Source organism: Rhea americana, unplaced genomic scaffold (assembly GCF_003343005.1).
Source record: "Rhea americana isolate MKP2758 unplaced genomic scaffold, rheAme1 scaffold_211, whole genome shotgun sequence".
Classification (NCBI taxonomy): domain Eukaryota; kingdom Metazoa; phylum Chordata; class Aves; order Rheiformes; family Rheidae; genus Rhea; species Rhea americana.
This window is the reverse complement of record NW_028186269.1, coordinates 1,346,854-1,365,872: the sequence shown is the minus strand read 5'-3', so window position 1 is coordinate 1,365,872 and position 19,019 is coordinate 1,346,854.

Sequence of the window (19,019 nt, the reverse complement as noted above, 5' to 3'; positions counted from 1 at the left end):
AGGAGTGGGCAGGGATGGCACCACTGCTCCCCAAGAAAGAAGAGATCACTGCATACTTATTTCAAAGGAGATGACTTTATTGGAAGAGCTCCTGCTCCCYGCAAGGGCCTGGCTGGGAGCTGCTGCTCACTGGGTCCATGCCCTGCTGRRCCCTGCTCCACTGGACAGYTGCAAGGGGAAGAACATCATCAGCCTGGGCTGGGGGTTGGGGTGCCAGGAGTGGGGCTGCTCTCTGTGCTCCTGACCAGCAGCACATGGGGTYGCTCCCCCCAGGCAAGAGGAGCCAGTGTTGCTGTGTCCCCAGGGCTGCTCCCACCCTGGCTCTGCCCCTTGCTGTGTCCCAGCCTTGCTGACACTGTGTCCCCATAAAATCTGTTGTTCCCATCAGGAAAGTCTCACCCGAGATCCCACCGAGTCCTTCCCCATCACCTCTCCCAGACAGCCCCTTTCCCCTAGCAGCCTGAGCCACCCTGACCCAGCCCCACAGACAGCTACCCCGAGCCCTACTCACTCGAAGAGCACAGCATCTTCAGCCTGGCATGTCACTGTCACATGCTGTTGTTCTTCTCTGGAGATCCCTGCAGGGGCTGGCACTCTGCTTCCCAAAGTCCTGTCCTCTTGGCTTGTAGCTCCTTGCCCAGCCCTTGTTCTTGCCAAATTAGGCCTTGATTTTTTCTTGGAGTTTGGCACAGGCTTTCTCAAGGCAYGGCAGGATGAGGAAGAACCCACAGCAGATGTTGCCTGGCAGAGGTGGTGTCTCCATGTCCAGTGTCCTCTGTCCAGGTGCCACCAGGGGCCTGGCAAGAGTCTGGTGTGGCTTCTGCCTAGCTCGCAAGAATGATGTTGTGCACACATAGAGCCCTTTTGCCTGCTGGGTGTGAGCAGCCCTTTCCTCCTGCTCCTGCTGCCTCTTGCCAGTGCCCTGGGGTGGGTGCCTGTGTCCCTCTCTTCCTGCGCCCAGTGCTGCAGCATCAGATGGAGGTGAGGTCTGCAAGCCTTCATTGCTGGACASTCTCCRGTGCCGAGCTTTACCRCACTTAGGGCAGAGTCTCCTGGAGCCGTCCCTGTCCTTGGGGTTTCCCATGCCCTTCCCCTKCTCTGSTAGCTCCCTTGTTAATACCCATTCACASACTGGCTCCTGCCTCATTTTCAGCTTGAAGATGGGACTCCCTTGGCGGTCTCTGTCCTTGCCCATATTTATAGTGACATTGACGGGCAAAGCAGCTGGTTCRGGCACATCCTGCGTTGCTYTCTGTCCTCTRCAATGAGGGCAGCTTTCAGCCACGTGTCTGCAGCACTGCAAGCTGGTGGGATCCTTTCCTGTCATGCCCTTCCTTTGGGCTSCAGCCTGATCTGGGAGCTGCACCAGCACTTCTTCCAGCAGCTGGTTCTGCATTTTTTGAACAGCTTGGTTGGCCTTGTGGGAATCAATGAGGGCTGTGAGGAGCTCTTCCAGCTGAGGGATTGGAAGATTGGTCTCTGCAAGTGTCGGAGTGGGTGGCAGAGCTGAGTGTCCCTCCTGCCTRTGTTGTCTCTTTTGGGAATGTTTTCTTGGAGGAGCTCTCCTGGCTGCTGGCATCTCTGGTGTCCTCATGTGCTCACTAGAGCTGCTCCAGCTCTCACGGTACTGGCTGTATTTTTTCTGGGGGACATTCTTCTTTGATGGCAGCTGTGGTGTCCCCATATCCTCATTGGAGCTGCGCCAGCTCTCACGGTACTGGCTGTATTTTTTCTGGGGGACATTCTTCTTTGATGGCAGCTGTGGTGTTCCCATATCCTCATTGGAGCTGCGCCAGCTCTCACGGTACTGGCTGTATTTTTTCTGGGGGACATTCTTCTTTGATGGCGGCTGTTGTATCCCCATGTCCTCACTGGAGCTGCTGCAGCTCTCATGGGACTGGCCGTATTTTCCATGGGGGGCACTCTTCTGTGATGGCATCTGTGGTGTCCCCATATCCTCATTGGAGCTGCTCCTGCTCTTACGGGACTGCCACGATTGCCCCTGGTGAACTCCCTTGCTCTGCAGTGATGCCTGCTCTGTCTGGCTGGGAAGGCAAGGGCTGTGCACATCCTCTTGTGCCCCAGAACCCTCATCCTTCCTGCTGGTGGTCAGCAGGGACTCTTCAATGTCCATGATGCTGTTGGCTGTTCTGCCACACTCTCTTTTCCAGGCTGGTATCTCCTGGTCCTCCCTCTCTTGTGCTGCTCTCAGGAAAGCACTTGGAGCAGAGCAGACTCGACCCTGCTGCCATCCCGGACGTGCCATGACAAGGTCTGTAGCCTCTTCCTCTTCAGGGCTCTCTTCCACTGGCTGCCTTCTGATCTGAGAGCTGAGTCTCTGCTCTCTGACCATGGGAGATGTGGGACACCTGCTCTTCTCTGGCTCCGGGCCTGGGCGTTCTTCTGCAGAGTGCTTGGTCTGAGCGTGCCTGGTCCAGTGCCGGAARGGGGAGCGGTATGGCTGCCCAGYGCCCCTGTGCAGAGGGGGACGCTGGGAGGCTTTTTGACCTGGGTCGGGGGCCACTGCGTTGTTGCAGGCCARGATCCTTGTTGGCAGYCCAAAGCGCTGTTGTATCTGCATTTTTATAATGTGCAGCTCCAGTTGCTTTTTGGCAGTCTTGTCAAGGAAGGGTGGCTCCTGCACACGGGGAACCACCATCTCATCAGGCTTGGCATGTCACTGAGGTGTTTGAGGAGCTGACCTTGGGAACTCCTGCTGAACTTCACCCAGATTGGCGGACAGGCCCAATTCCTGCTGCTGTTCATTTTSCTGGACAAGACACTCCAAGCTCTCCTTGCCATCCCAGCTGAAATCCAACTCCACAGCACTGAACTCAGCTTTGCCTGGGAAGGTTTGCTTCTGCATGCTGGAAACCTGCTCCATGTCTGGCTTTGCAGACAGTGGTGGTGGGCTAGGAGCCAGGGACAGGTCAGCCTTCAGAGATTTGTGGATAGTAGCTCGCAGCCCTAGTTGTGTCTCAAGTTTCTTTTTCTGGRCATGCCCCTCCAAGTTGTCTTGGGCATCAGAGTACAAGAAAGTTTTCTCCATTTCCCTGATGTGGAAGCCCAACACTCCTGGGAATCGGGGAGGAACACCCAGRTGGACCTCAAGGTGCTGCTGCTGCAGGCCACTGGCAGCCATGTGGCAGCTGGCCCCCACTTCCCTGCCGGGTGGGCGAGTTGCTGGGCCCTGCTGCTCCTCCTGGCTAGGCTGGGGATGCACRAGGGCAGGCTTCACTCTAGAGTCTTGAGGTGAACCTTCTCCATCAGCAGAAGAGGAGRCAGATTCCCTTGAAGAAGAGCTGGCTTTGCTCCCTGAACTGGAAGTGAAGGAGTCATCGCTGGTAGGGGAGAAAGACGTCCCGCCTGAGAAGCTGGCTTCCCTTGCTGAGTCACAAGTGATGGAGCTGCCACTGATGGCCTCCCAGGTGAGCCTGTGTGAGAGGAAGGAGGTGAAGCTTGAGCCCTGCTACCTCAGGCTCYCCCTGCTCTCCCCCTGARGAGACGGCAGACTGCGTTACTGCCATGGAGTCCGAGTGTGTTCCCAAAGTCCCCTGCCTGCCTGCTGGAACCCAGCAGGTCCCTCTCCATTGGAAAAGGGGAGGACACTGTCAGCTCTGCTCCAGAGAGGAATATTCCTCCCCARGGGCCTTGCCCCTCAGGTTTGAGGCCCTTGAATTTCCCCTTGCCGTGCCCAAGCCATTCCCCCTCAGYCAGTGCCCCCCACCCTGTCCTATCCTCAGCTGCCTCACATGTTCGAGGCCTCGTCCACATATCTGATTATGTTCTCAAAGTTCAGGTCCATCTCCCAACGATCCATGAGGGGCATCTCCAGGACTACAGTGCAGCTGCATGGGAGCAGAGGGAAGTGTTAGTGGGATCTCTCTTGCTGGGGGCTCCCGAAGGGGGCRGTTGGGCTGCAGAGGGAAGAGCTCCACTTACTGTGACCCAGAGGATTCTGAAGACTCCTCTGGACCTTCCTCCCGGAGGGCAATGGCTGCTGGAAAGGGAGATGGAAATTGAGCAGACGGGGCAGCCCCTCACAGAAGCCCCAGCAGAGGCAGAGTGGGGCAGTAAGTGCATGGGATCTCGGGTTTCTTGGCAGGGTGCCTGCCCTTGCCCAGGAGCTGCTCACCTCTGGGCTCCTCAGCGCTGCCTCGCCATCGTCTCTTCTTGTGTCTCCCTTCCTACACAGGCAGAGAAAGCAGCAGGTGAGAGGGCAGCATCTCCCCTCTGCAAGGATGCCCCAGCTCCTGGGAATGACTGCACTGGCAAGGGGCAGGTCAGGGACCGGTGGGGGACTTTGCACTGGGCAGACTGAAGGCAGATGCAGGGGAGCCGGGAGGGTTTCCTGCCCCTGCAGGTGATGGTGACATTCCCACTGTGCTTTCTACACTGGGGCAGGCAGRCATTTCCCAGTCCAGAGTCTGGTGCCAAAGGGAGGTTGCACTGTGTGTGCAGCCCAGGGGTGGCCAGGACCTGCGGTCCTGCACCCCCCCCCACCAGGATTTGCTCTTGTGGAAGAACCATGACAGCTGGGCATGATTTTTAACTCCCCTCTCCAAAACGTGCCCGCACAAGAGCTACTGCAGTAGCAGCACACAACAGTGTGGGCTGGGGCTGGCCCAAYTGGGACCATCTGCACAGAGGCTCTGCCTACTTGTCGCCATCGGCTGTCCAGCACCAGCTAAACTAGGGCCCCACCAGGGCCAGGCCCATCTCTGCCCTGACTTTCCTGGCCCAGGCTGGCCAAGGCAAGGCTGCGCTACTACGGCCTCCCCTTCACCCTGCCCAGGCACCAAGACTGACTCCTACCTCACGCTCCTCCAAGGTCAGCAGGAGGTAGAAGGCGAGTACCAGCGTCAGGAACCACAGGAAAGCTGCAGAGGTGACACARTCCTTGGCAGAGGGAGAAAAGTTCATTTCCCAGGTATCAGACATCCCTCTCAAGTGCCAAATCTTCAAACAGGCAGAAGATAACCTCCTTCTCTGTGAAGCCAAGGAAACATTTGTCAGTTTGTTTATGACCAGCCCTCATATACACTGGCTCACATTTATGATGCAGTGATGACATGGGGTTGTCCTCTCTGCACTAGTATGATGCTGCCATGGTCAGGCTAAGGCAACATCTGTGATGCAGCRATGACACGGAGTTGCCACCCTGTACCAAAGGGGACCCTCCCTGAGCTCGGCCCGACCAAGGCAGTCATCTGAGTGCCAGGCAACTGCCTGCATGGCTACTGCAAGCACAGCGTTGCTGGGGCCAGAGCCAGCCCGCAGAGTGCCCAGCCCTGGCACTGTTCAGGGCTATGCAAAGCTTCTGGCTTTTCACTGGGAAAGGCAAAGTCCTTGTGTCTGGGCCACTCGCCACCTTCTGAGGCCGTTTGTGCAAACTGAGGGCTGGCACTGAGTCCAGCAGGGAGATTACTGTGATAATGTAACAACATGGGGTTGCTACAACTTTACCAGAGGTAGTGCCCCGAGAGCCAAGCGGGAGCTATGTCCGTGACACGGTCCTTCCCCAGAGAGGGAACTTGTCAGCTGGGCGCTACAGCCCRGGCAGTGCTGCTGGGAGATGTTGCCTGCAGTAGAGAGGGGAAATGGCTCAAGTTGGCGAAAGCACACGCAAACATGAGTGCTTGGCTGGCCAGGCCAGGGGTTCCTTATGGAGATGGGGATCCAGCTCTTCCAAGGTCTCCCAAGCCCCTTTTCTTCTTACTGGAGTATACCCTCTCCTAGGCTTCCGTCGTAAACTACACTGATGTGTAGTCCTTTCCTCAACTCACTTCTCTTTATCTTTGAAGCTTGGTCTCCTCATCTTAATTCTCCATGAACAATGGAGCAAACGCTGCTCTGTGGAGCAAAACGTGATTGTGCACAGTTCTCTCTGAAGGACAGTCTATTCAGGTAAGCTGTGGTGTGCTGCAGAGCTGCATCTGACTTAAGCCTACGCTTCAATAAAAAGAAATTGCAGCTTCCCCCATTCAGAAGCTCTTGCTGAAGCAGGTACCCTTGCCTCAGCCCTTCGTTGCTTGTTAGTTCAATATTCCAAGGCACAAAGTGTGTGCTGCTTTATTAAAAACTGTCCAAAAATTTTCTGTAGAGAAGCAGTTTTGTTTTGTATTGCAAAGGAGTGTTCACCTAACACTAAGGTCAGCCTAACATCAGTCTGGTGAAATGGCACCCGGTAAAAAAGCTGCAGCTCCATGTTCTTTACTCATCTTCTTGCCTTGAGCATTATAGACCAGCTTTCTGCAATGCCATGAGCGCAGTGCCTCAGCTGCTTGATGAGGGCAGCAGTGGTGGCCAGAGGGCTCTCCACTGGAGAGGCCGACTAACCATCCAGGTAACTCTGACCTGGTCTAAAACTTATTTTTTATAGCTAAGGCCTGTATGATCCTAAATCACATTTTAAAGCCTCTAAGATAAACTGTGATTGAACAAAGATAAAAGAGTTTAAAAGTCTCCATTAGTAGTAGCTAAAACATGGTCATACCAGTCCACACATGGTCATCTTGTGCATGCAGTTAGGCTGTCAGACATAGACATTAACTCTTGTTTTCCACTTAGATCTCTGGCCAATGACATTTAGAAATCTTCCTGAGCATCACAAATATTTGTAAAGGGTGTTTACTGCTGATAAGGTAGCCTACAGGCCTGACATATTTTTGGATATCTGAAGGAAAGATTCTTTGGAATGTGAAATTCTGCTAGCAAAATTTACAAAAGTCTAAAAGTTATAAACGGAACAAAATTAGTAGAAGTAGGTACGCTCACACGAATGGGTGATTCTATTTAAATAGTGTCTTCTTTGCTAGAATGTGTTTGTTACCTTTCTGCTCAGTCTTTCTGTAACTTACTCTGTATGCGTCATATATTTTATACCTTTATACTACTTTCCTCACTGAAATAAAAGTTAAATTCCTGAAGTAATTAGAGACTATTAACAAATGTTGTCATCTCAATACATTCACACTGTCTGGGTTTATGATCTTCATACCAATTTTTTTGTGGACTTTGACTTACTAGAGAAAATAAAATAATCTGGTAATACAAGTCTGTCTGTACTACAAGACAGAATTGCTGAAGAAGGAGAAAAAAAACAGSTGCTATGGTCTCCTTGAGTCATACATTTGGATATCACTCTATTACAAAGAGTCAAAAATTGTAGGAGTTCTTGGGTTATTCAGCAGAAAATTTTGAAAGAAGTTTTCTCACGCGAGGAAAAAAACTAGTAACTGTGGTAAAAATCCAGATAGAAAAAAAAAAGACCTGAAATCATACATATTGCTGAAAGTAATGACAATAATCAACAATTATTATGGTTTTAATCAGGTTATAGTGACCGAAACACCCTCTTTGTTTCCATCTAAATGTTCTCAAACAAATCCATAATTCAGCTTCATCCAAGTCAGAGACTTTGGTAATACATACCCCGACAGCTAGCATTTTAAATAACCTTTCCCCCAAGAAATATTTTCCGCTACAGCACAATTCAAAATGCCAACATTAGGATTCGGACTCTCCCAGCAGCTTATGTTCAGAGCTCATGCAGTAATGGCTCTGTCAGTCACTTGCATGGAGAGCACTATGGAAAATGGTACTTCTCTGTGTGAGTTTGACTATTCTTCTTTGTTTTCACATCTTCAAGTGCTTATTAACATTCATTCTCTGCTATAAACAGGCAGGTACTTGCTTTTCATCTGCCTGGTAATTTTGTCTTTGATACTCCTTTCAAAAGGAAGTAGCAACATGCCCCAGCTAGATTTCTCCATCAGCATTAAAAGAGTGCACTGTTTCGCTTGTCAAGGTATTACCGTTGGGGCTTTTTCAAGTGGAAAGGAACAATATTTGCAGCCAACTGATTCAAGGCCAAAGGAGAAGTATTTGTGTATTTGCAGGGAAAAAGCACACACACYACAACCAATGAAATAAATACTGTCATCTCAGTCATTCACACTGGCAACTGCCTTTACAAACTCCATGGGGAAGTCGTATCTAGGTTACTCCCTCCAAGTCCCTGCTTCTTCATAAAGCCTGTAAAAGCAGACAGATGCTCCTGGCTACAAGGGTCTGCCAGGATCAGTCTTTCCACATGCTGATTTCAGGGAGGGTGAGTATGCAGGGATCACAAAATCAAAGCTAGCATCAGGTTTGTCTCTTTACATTTCCATTGCTTTCTTGATGATGTGGTCTGTAGAGTTTCTTGCCCCAGAAATGAATAGGACAGATTGATCCTGCTGCTATAATGCAAATCGCTTATATTAACCTCTTGGATCCCTATCTGCAGAGTCAAGAAGCCCTGCTGTTACTGAACTCAGTCTTAAAACCGTTGCTTTCATCTGTATGACTGTTCCTCACCATCCTTAGAAAAGGGGGTAACACAGGGAGGTTAGCTATTATCTTCATAGGTGTTTAGAGTAGTATTCACATGACTTTAGCCCTCTGGCAGTTGTACAGCTAGTGTAACCTACTAAAGAGGTGCCTAGGCTCTGACCACAGTCTGCGGAGATATAAATGGGCATCCCTGGAGGGGTAGGGAGAATGGGAAGTTAAAAATAAATCAAATGTTAGCAAATTATCTAGACATGCAGATGCTTATTAGCCAGATAACTAAAATTCTACGTGAGTTGAATCACATCTTAAAGTTTAAAATACCGCCCTGTGTAATGAGCATCCTTTTGGCTGAAGGACTAGGCTCCAATACCTTACTGTTCTCACTTGTTCCTTGAGAGGGCTGAAGACGTTTAAGGATCTGGTGCTAGCGTGCTGGACAAGATTAGCTAAGCAGTAGTGATGAAAAGTGAATTGTTTAAGCCATGTTTAAATGAGAAATGAGCTGGCCAAACAGGTTAATGCTTATGATTAAAGCCTTCCATCAGGAAGCAGTATTTACTGAAATTTAAGAAGTATGGGGAAACTCATTGAGAAACCAAATGGGAATCCCAGAAGCGCCAGCTGATGATCCTAGATGTGTGTTCTGCATTGTCTAATACCCTGCTTCCAAAACCAGATGCTGTGGAGGAAGGTCTAAGCCCCATCAAGAGCATTTCCACTGTGTAGAAGCCCTGACACTCTCGGCAGGAAGACATGCTTTTTGGCTGTAAAAGCAGCGGGCATTGCAAGGAGGAGGTGTGTTTCCGCTTTACTATCCAGCATTCCTCTGGTCCCATCCTTGCTATAATCCTGACCACAGGATACAGGTGTGGGTCTTCATGAAGTCCCATGCTAGCCTCTGGTGGATAGAGATTGATTCAGTCTGAGAGCCTATAACCTTTCCAAAGTCTCTGTTAATACTTAGTATTAGCTTTGGACATTCTTTTTTAGCTGTAGAAATGACAAACTTCCTTTTATACATCTTTCATGCCAACTTCGAGGCCTTGAAGTCATCTTATGCAAAGATGACACGTAATATTCTGCATTTGTGGGATGAAGCATTTCCCTTTACTAGCTTCAAATTAACACCTCCCAATTCTATTGAATATCCCTTTGTTCTTGTGCTGTGAGACATCCAGTGACTCTCCAAGTGTCCTTCTCTTCCATTTAACATGGAACAAACTCTCAGGAGAAAGTTTATATTGAAAACAAATGGGCTGGATAAGAAAGCATCTTGAAAGGAAGGACTTTGGACACCAAAGTCACCAATGTAAATCAAACCAACAAGCAAAACATATAAGCAAGCAAAGAAAAATCCTAAAGAAATAAAGTTATGTAAGAAAGAACTGAAAAAATTCAACCAGGTCACTCAATTCTGCGAGCTATACAGACAGAGAAAAAGATAAAGTTCAAAGAAACCCAATCCTACCATTAGCCCAATTAGTTTACCTCGCTTTCGCTAACAGCTTTGTGTATGTGGGATAGGTGATTCAGAGGCAGATGAGCACACGGTGCAGCTGCTTCCAACCACTGAACTGTAACCACAGGTTTTTTTCCAAGACTGAAAGCTGATCTCAGMTGAAATCGTCCCTATCTGCAGAGGGAAGGAGAGAGCCAGCTGAGATTGCGGTGTAAGTTTGGGAGAGGTGACAAGTCTGATCCTTGGGTCTAAACTTACCCTGTGCTCACAAATAAAAAGTATAATCTACTCAGAAAAAATGTAGTCCACAAGTAAAAGCTGTGGCATTACAGTACCAAAAGTCCAGTTTTATGGTGCTGAAAAGACACCACAAGGGTCATTAAAGATGTCTCACTATCCAAGTATCATTTATCAGACCTTTACTGGTACCTCGATCTGAATGCATTGTCGCTAGTCTCCTCTGAAACTCTTCTCGTGGTTAATCTCACCTCTTCCACMCGGACCAGTGAGTCATTATGTTCTCCCAAAAGTCAAGTGAAGTTTCCCCAGATATTATACCATATTATGTTTTTTCTGAGCACCACTCTGGGGTCCAGTTCAGTACTTTTCCTCTTTCAAAGTCAGAAGATCCAGGACATCATCCTAGGAACTTTTAATTGCAACTATCCTTCAGAGGACTCCAGACTCAAGGTAAAGCCCTCCCTTGGACTAGAATTTGCAGCAATCTTTAGCTGGATCTCCAGGTGCTGTTCTTTTTTTTTTAATTATTTTTCCCTGGAGAGTAGCAATCCCCAAGGGGTATACTTTGGACATCCTTTCTCAGGGTCTATACCAAGAATCAACAGTTGTCTTCACCAAGTTCTTTTCTACTGTGCCTTTTCCTCACTCAGCACTTTCCCTGRGAAGCGTGAAGCTCCCTGCAGATGTGCCGACACACGTAACTACGTACCTCTGAGCATTCTCAGGAAGAACTGAGGTAACTTGCAGGTTCCACTGTATGATGTTTATGGAGCTGGGATGAGCTCTCTTAAGGGGCAATAGTGGAGAARGTTGTCGCTATTCAAAAAATACAGAGTTCTGAGCAGAGCTGGCCACCGAATAAAGGAGGAAAGCAATGCACCAGGAGAAAAYTAAAATGGGGTCTGAGAGTAAAGCAGGGTTAATCTTTCACACACTAATAACAKCAGCTCCACAGGCCAAATTCTGCCCTCATTTTATCCCTTGAAATCACATGTTTTTCAAATATGCTAGTCCAGAAACACCTAACTTCAGTCAGGGCAATTTAAATGTTCATCGGRGTACTGACTGATTAAGGAACCTGGACTCTCTGAACGAGTGATTGATCTCACCTGATCTGAACGCTCCTCTGGCGCTGTCTGTCACCCTTCCTCAGCTGTGCAAGCTCTTTACCTCACTTTTGGTTAGCTAGAGCTTCTATCAGTAGAATTACTGAGAATTGGACAGTGCTTTATTGTACTCAGGTTTTGCATGGACCTCCAAAGGATGTGACAGTGTACTAAAATAGGCAGAAATGGCTYTATTCTGTATATGTTGTATTGGTTCAGTAATACTTAAAGAATTCAAAATAACCAAGAATATTTTGTCCCTAGCTCTGAATATGTGCTGGGTATATGACTCTTGAGCAAAGAAGTGCCATTTTTATGTAATCACTCTTCAGAGTCATGCCAGATTCAACACAGTTTTGKGAAGCGACTTATAAGTCTTCCTCTGTTAGTGAAAAATATGATACTATTAATTGTTGTAGGATAAAAGCTACTTAAATTACATAAAATCCTATTTTCTGTCCTCAGAATTACTATTCTTGTTTTGCACATCCCATTGTTTCCAGTGTTCTCTTACTACTTTCATCTCTTATCCTATTYTTTGTAAATCATTCTTACTCCATTTTTTGGAGAATGAATGTTCAGCCCTAAGTACAAACCACTTGGACTGTTATAAAGATCAAGCACACTGTGCAAACATCTGGGAAACTTGGCAGCAAAGTACTGTTTGGAATAGTCAAGTAGCTGGCCAAGTCCTTGACAGTGGATTGCTTGGAAAACATGTCCTTGAAGACTTATGGAAAAAATCTGAGATTTGAATGATGAAAATGGGAGAAATGTCATTTCCAAAGCAGTGATATTCCGAGCTATTTTTTTTCCTTTTCTGCATGTCATTTTATGTATGTGTACATGTGTGCTTGTGAGTTTGCGCATGAACATATGTCAAAGCATGTTGTCTTTAGTACTTTGCTCCATAGGTGCCTTTTGGTCATTGCACAGCTCAGTTTTGCATCAATAAGTGAAATTTTGAATGAAACTGCTCTGTTCAGTCTTGGAAACTTCCAAGCTGGAAGGGATATTGCCATATTCAAAGGTGTTTAAAAAAGACATAGAGCTGCCCAGACCAGAGAGCAAAGAAGCAATTAACTCAGATAGTTTAGAAGAGCTGTGCAAAAGTCTGCAGTGTGGCCTCGTAGACCAGACAGGCCAGCTGCCAAGGGCCAACTGGAAATTCTGGAGATTTCCTTAGCCTCTAAAATCAATAGATCTACTCCTGACTCCAATAGAAATTCTCCTATTCTATACATACCTGAGCAGAGCACAGAACTTACCCTCCCAGAGACTTTTCACTAAGTTTAAAACTCAGATAGTCCCAAAGTTTTGTTCAGTCTAAGAGGRAAACTTTTGTCTGAGTCAATGTCAGACTCTCAGCCCTTGTGCTGAGCTRCATGACCCCATCCTACACACACCAGGCATCATGACATAACACACTTGGATAGGACCTTGCCATGATTTCCTGATGCTCTGAAGAGTAAGAGTATACAAGTATAGAATCCTCCAGCTGGAGCCTTCAGGAGTTATATCATTACTAAGGAGTACTGGTAAATACATGGTGGGTATGAAGTTCTGAAGTTCACTGAACTTAGGATGTATCCATATGCATTCTCTGTTCACACAAGAGAACTCCTTTCATGACTGTAACAACAATGACCAGATTAAAAGAACTAAATGAATTAATCTCAGACTTGCTGACTTCAATGGTTGCATGGATTTGGATCAAACCTCAGAATCTGGCTGAGCAAAAGAATCATGTAGTGTTGGTTAGAAATGCCAGTCAATAGGAAGAGCTAGATAACAAGTATGACCTAGTTCCTGCAGGAAATAATTGGACATCACTGTCACCAGAGTGACTTCAATTAGGTAAAGCAGCACAACCACAGATATTTAACAACTCTCCATTATCAGCAGGATGTACTAGATGGCCTTGCAGGGACTTCCTAGCTCTACTTTGATTGTAAACAAGAAAAAAATCTGTAAACTCAGATGGTTGTACTGACAGCTGTAGGACAAGAGCTCTCCTGTTTGAACAGCCAGGTAAATGATCTCTCAGTCTGTAACTCCGAGAGCTTGCACTGCGCCCACAGACAAGCTGCCACAACTCACAGAAACAATATTAGCAACTCAGGGACCCTCTTTGTATGTATTAGTCTCTTCTTAGCTTCATGCAGAAAGTAATTGAGTTTGGAGGAAGATCTCCACCCCATCCTTTTGCCCRGGGCCATATTACTCCCCTAAAACAAGGCTGCTTTTACATTTTGTACTTGGCAGCTGTTTTGAACAATAAGTCCAAAAGATGGTGAAATATTAACCAACTACTCTGCCTCTTTATTCACAAAGGATAGTCGGAGCAGTGATTAACCCTTCACACTGCCCCACYGATTTTCAAAGCTTTGGTCTTAAAATCCTCAGGGTAGAGCCTGGCTACACTCTACTGAGGACTGTGGGACTTTGATCCTTGATGTTCAGTCACTGCTGCACTGTCACAGCTGAATTCCTTATCGACGTCTGCCAGTAGCAAATTCCTAAAAGAAGGAGGAAGCAGGAGAGTTGTATGATTCTGTGAGAAACTTCATAAAAGCAGTCAGATTACCTTCATTCCCTGCACACTGAATCTCTCTGGTGCTTTAAATGCCCCAAAACACAGGACCCCGTTCCGTGTTGGGGGAACTTTAGCCATGTTACAAATTGTTTTACAGGCTTCAGAGGAAGAATTCACAAAACAGATTGTTTACAGCCCAGTCCTGTCTTCCCCTTTGCAAACAGCTGCAGTACTTTGTTTGTTAACAGGTCTGCAAGTATGAAATATAAGAAATTCTAGATGAAATAGGTTTCAGTAGAGCAGGTAGTGTATTTAAGGCACCTGTTCAAACAAAACTAGCTGTATCTGAAGCCATAAGATCTAAAAATGTGCACAGAGATCATAAAGGGACATTATACAGTAACTCACTCAACAGTGCTTTTTCCTGAGACAAACCTTAAGTCCCTCACCACTTCAGAAATAGGTAGCTCCTGTTGAGTTCAACTGTGTATTTGATATCTAATTTTCAACAGAGCATGATGACAACAGAGCCTCCCTGCCCAGAACAGCCACATTCATATGTTTAAAGTGTGGTGAAGTTGTCCAAAGCTCTGACTTCTCCATAGACTAAAAAGCAGACCTTTTTAAAACTCAAGTGTTTAAAAGTCAAATGTGCCAGAACTTAAAGTACAGTTTAATTTAAATACACATGCAATCAAATAGTGTAGTCATCAGATATTTTAAAAGAGCTTTAGGGCTCATCTAACTAGTCTTTAAGGCAATAAAACATTTTAATAGAATCTGAGATTTGTAAAGGTACTTATTAACGTGGTTCACGCAGATACCTTTATCAGGCGGCACACATTTTCGATCTTATATTGTAATGCTATTCTCCACCAAGGTCATCACCTGTGTATCTAAGATCTTTCTCTATTCAGAAAAAAAAAAAAAAGTGTTCTACAACAATGATTTAAGAGCTAGTACAGACAGGGCTAAAGTGCTTGCAATAGCATACAGCAAAGGACTGTGTATGCAACTGATTGACAGACAGAAGACACATGGCTGAGAGAAACTTCTCTGTCTGAAATACAGTCTGAGCTGTTGGCATCATTGCTAGAGCAAAGTAGGTGGTGCATACCTTCTCCTGCAGGGTTTATTCTTCACTTCCCAATCCCACTTCTGTGGCAGCTGTGAAACCAACAGCTGGGTTTCGGAGACATCCCCTTCCTGCCCTGCTTCCTACCTGCCGAGAAGGGTGTTTGGGCGTCCCTGGAGGCAGCTGGTTTTGGCCAAAAATAGTACATCTCACAGACAGGTCCATCCTGCGTGTCCTCAGAACCTGAAAATTTTAAAAGGACTTGAACATGACGCTTATTTTGGGAAAAAAAAAAAAAAAAAAAAAAGTCTAATTCTACCCTGCCTGGTGTTTACGTGAGACACACTGAAGACAAACAGGGTATGATACATAGACAGATGGAAGTTTCCACACCAGCACAAAAGCTTCATGCACTTAAGAAAGTGCAACTGACTGTAACTGAACCAAATGCCTTTTATATCCTGAGAAATAAACAAAAAATGATTACAATGGGCAACAAACAAGAAAAAAAGGAGTGAGAAAACCCAAATCAGTGCTGGTTAAAGCTTCTTGCTGTTTCAAATAGCCAGCATACACCAGGCACAGTGTGAGGCCTGACCCCACTCAGATCGGGCAGGTGCTCGCTGTCAGAAGGAAACATCACACACCGCTGGGACGTACAACGATTCTGCCAGCTTTGCTGCAGAAATGTGAAGCAGTTTTATGATAGCCTTTGAGAGAACAAAATGTATCTGATTATAAAGAAAGAAGAAAAGAATCAAGTTCAGAAATCCCTGTTCCTCTGGCACAAGCTAAGCAGGGACATAGAGCAGGACAAAGTATGAAGATGTGAGTGGTTGGCACTGGTCAGTCAGAAAAAGGCAAGGAAAAATCTGCTGAGGGCACAGAGAGCAGCTTGATGCCAGCAGTCCCTGCACTTGGCAGGATTTCCTGTCTAGCCCTGACRTGTGGTTGCTGCATAGTGCCTCACTTCTGAAATTCAGAGTTCAGATTGAAGGAGCCTGTGCTACGCATGTTCTCCTGTTCTTATTAATTTTGCACAGTTCTGCTTATCCAAGAGAGAAAGGCCAGAAGGTTGTCCAGCATCCTTCAGGAGCAGGAGTCGTGATGAAATACTGTGTCAGCACTGATTGTCTTAATGACTGAAATCCTTCCAYGTGTCTTTGTATGCTGTTCCCTGCCTGGGTAACACAGTATTGGAGGCAAAGCATGGCTAACTGGTGTCCCATGCACATCTCCCCACCTACCAAAAAGCCCGTCCAGGAAGAAGACCCAGCTGGATTCTGAGCATGTGCAAAGTCATATTTTTTTTCTCTTGGTGTGAAGAAATTTCATCAGTGTTGATCTGCAGGATGACTGTGACCTTTCAAGGATTTTAGCATGATTTTAACTTCTCTTCTATACACTCCAGGCTGCTCAGATCAGATGAACATTGTGATGTGCTTGTTATGTATAGGAACACTTTAAAACGCCCTTCCACATTGACTTGAGGTTAGAGAAATGGTGGACATGAGATGGAGAGAGAGTCAGAGAGGATAGATTAAATAGACATGTACAGGAAATGTTTTATTCCTAGAGGATATACCCTGACTATCATGGTAACACTGTGTTCATAAGTGGAGTTAAATATAAGAACCACACAAAAACATGCATGCATATGGACAGTTAGGAACCATTAGTAGCTATCAGTTTCAAAGATCTTGATTTCACATAGCTAAAATTTTTGCATAGCAATTGGAAAAGAAAGTAGATCCTATTAGTGCCTGTACTGAAGAAAAGGCTGCAGAATGAGTTTAGCCCTTATTAGACGACTGAGAATGAAGAGAGAGATTTATAATGAATGTTTCAAACACAGGAAAAGACCCACTAATCTCAGGGCTCACAGAATGACTTGTTTTTCCTGTCTTCGCTCGGAAACCTCCTAACATAGGCAGACAGGAACAATTTGTAAACAGTAGATAAAAACTGCAGACAGATTAGACTCCAGCAACATCAGAACTGCCCTGTCTTCCAGCTCTGCTACAGGCATGAATAAGGGGTAGTGCCAATGCACACTCCCCCAGGTAACTCCTACGCCGTATTTTGCAGATCCTGGCCCAGAGGGAAGAAGGCTTCCAGCAGCAGTGAGTCCTGCGCATACTACGTATGTGGAAGATTATGGCAGGATGCCAAGTTCAGCATCAAGCCTCCACCTATTTTCTGACCGCTGCAGCAAGGGAAAGCTTGAAGTGGGGTGCTCATGCTGTGACTCTTGCTGCTACTCTTAGCTCCTTTGGCATATRTGACCCTTGACATTTTAGCTAACACAGAAGAAATTCGACAATTGACTTCCGAGACTAAAATCCTGGGATTCCACTATTCAGTCTAATGGGGCCAGGCTAGAAATGCTCATATTTCTCTTTGGCACAGAGAGGGCCTTCACAGAGAAGGTGAATACTATAGGCTGTGAATTACATTCCATTACATAATCCGGTTCTTCATTCTTCTTGCCAATTAAATAAATAAAATATTCCAAAACCTGCTTCTGCCACCAGTGTATAATCCATTAGCTACGTGGGATGCCAGCCACATTATAACCACGTAAATTCAGTAAGGCTTTTTTTTTCTTTTTTTTTTTTTTTTTTTGTAAATGGGAATTATGCAAATTAATAGCAGGTAATATATCTCGAAGCCTTCAGCCCTTAGTAATTCCAGAGTTCTACAAATCGTTACAACTGAGAACTAAGAATAGAGAAACAGTCAACACCTCAAGTGTATATTGCTCACTTCAGAAGTAATGCTACTTGTTAATTGCTTTCTAGGCCACAGGTAAATAAATCCTGCTGAAAAGGGTAGAYGAATGCAGAGTAGCATTTTCATTCCTACTTTGTTAAGTGTTTCCTGAGAGCCAGGAAAACGCTTTATAGTGCTTGGGCACCATAGAACATACCTGTGGGCTTCAAATGTGGGTGATTGCCTGGCAAAATCTGGTAAATGTCACCTGCCTGCAGCCCCATCCACACCGGGGCTGAAGCTGAGTCATGATGGTGTTTAATGAAGAGCAGACAGCAAAACAATGGTCTCTCTGTGCTTTATTTCTTCCCAGTGGTTTATCAAGCTTGCCTTGTCATGTTAAAGAAACTCTCCCCGTCCTTTACAGTTTGAGGATGCTGACTAGCTTTCTTTTGCTAGAGGATGCTGACAAGATCACCAATGAAAATTAATATATTGTTCTTTAGACTGAAARCATCTGTGGCTGTGTGGGTGTTAGGATCATTTGTATTTGATCAGGTTTTCCTAGTCCTTGTACTCTGAGTACCTTCTGTTCCCTAAGCCCTCTGCGTATGCATATCTTCTGGTCTTCCTCATCTTTTCCGACACAGTTCTTAAGTTTTTTCAGGCCAAGTTTGCCCTGCTGGCCATAGCCACAAAGTGCACAAGTAGAAAAGTAATCAGGTGAATCTTTACATAAATTAATGAAAAACTTCAGCTTCTTCCATCCATGCTCATTAGAAATATGTTYTACAAGTATCTAGACAGTGGTTGGATGGAGGTGACTCGATCTGGGCAGGAGGCAGTTCTCACTGACGACGTCTACACTAGCAAATAAAACGAAGCCAGAGGGAGGGCTCAGGCGCTGGCACACCACTGCCTGCATGATCGGTTGTCAACATGCACCTTGTTACTGTGGGCCTCTACCAGCCAGCGCTGTCTCAGGCACAACACCCAGTCACAGTTTGGGAAACATCACAGGCCAAGGACTGTTCCCAGTGGTTAGTTTAGACTCAGCCACACTGTTTAAGGACTGAAAGAGAGTTTAGCCATATGGATGTGAGCTGGAGTCTGCTGGCTGCAGGGCCAGCAAATGCTCCCTGGCTTGTTTTATTTATTAAAGTTTTATTTAATAATATAATTCTAAGAGATAAGTCAAAACTGGATGCAATTTGTTAAACAGCTTTAAAATTGAAGTCACTTGAAAATGTGGAATTTGGCACTTAAAAATATTAAGTAGATATTATTTCCATTTTACAGACATCACAGAGGAACTGGGCTGGGCAAACTCATAACCTATTTTGGCAGAGGAAAATCTCAGAAGGAATAAAAGTTAAGAACTCAAAGATCCAATGCCATCCTTTCATTTTGTAGCTGAATTCGCGAAAGCTGTGTCTACATGTACTGGTAGAGTACCGTGGTGTCCTGTCCCTTGGCTCTGACAGCGGGGTGGCAGTGGCTGGAGCATGGCACAGCACCCCGCCGGCTCCATGCCTGGGTTTCCCTTTCTGAGGA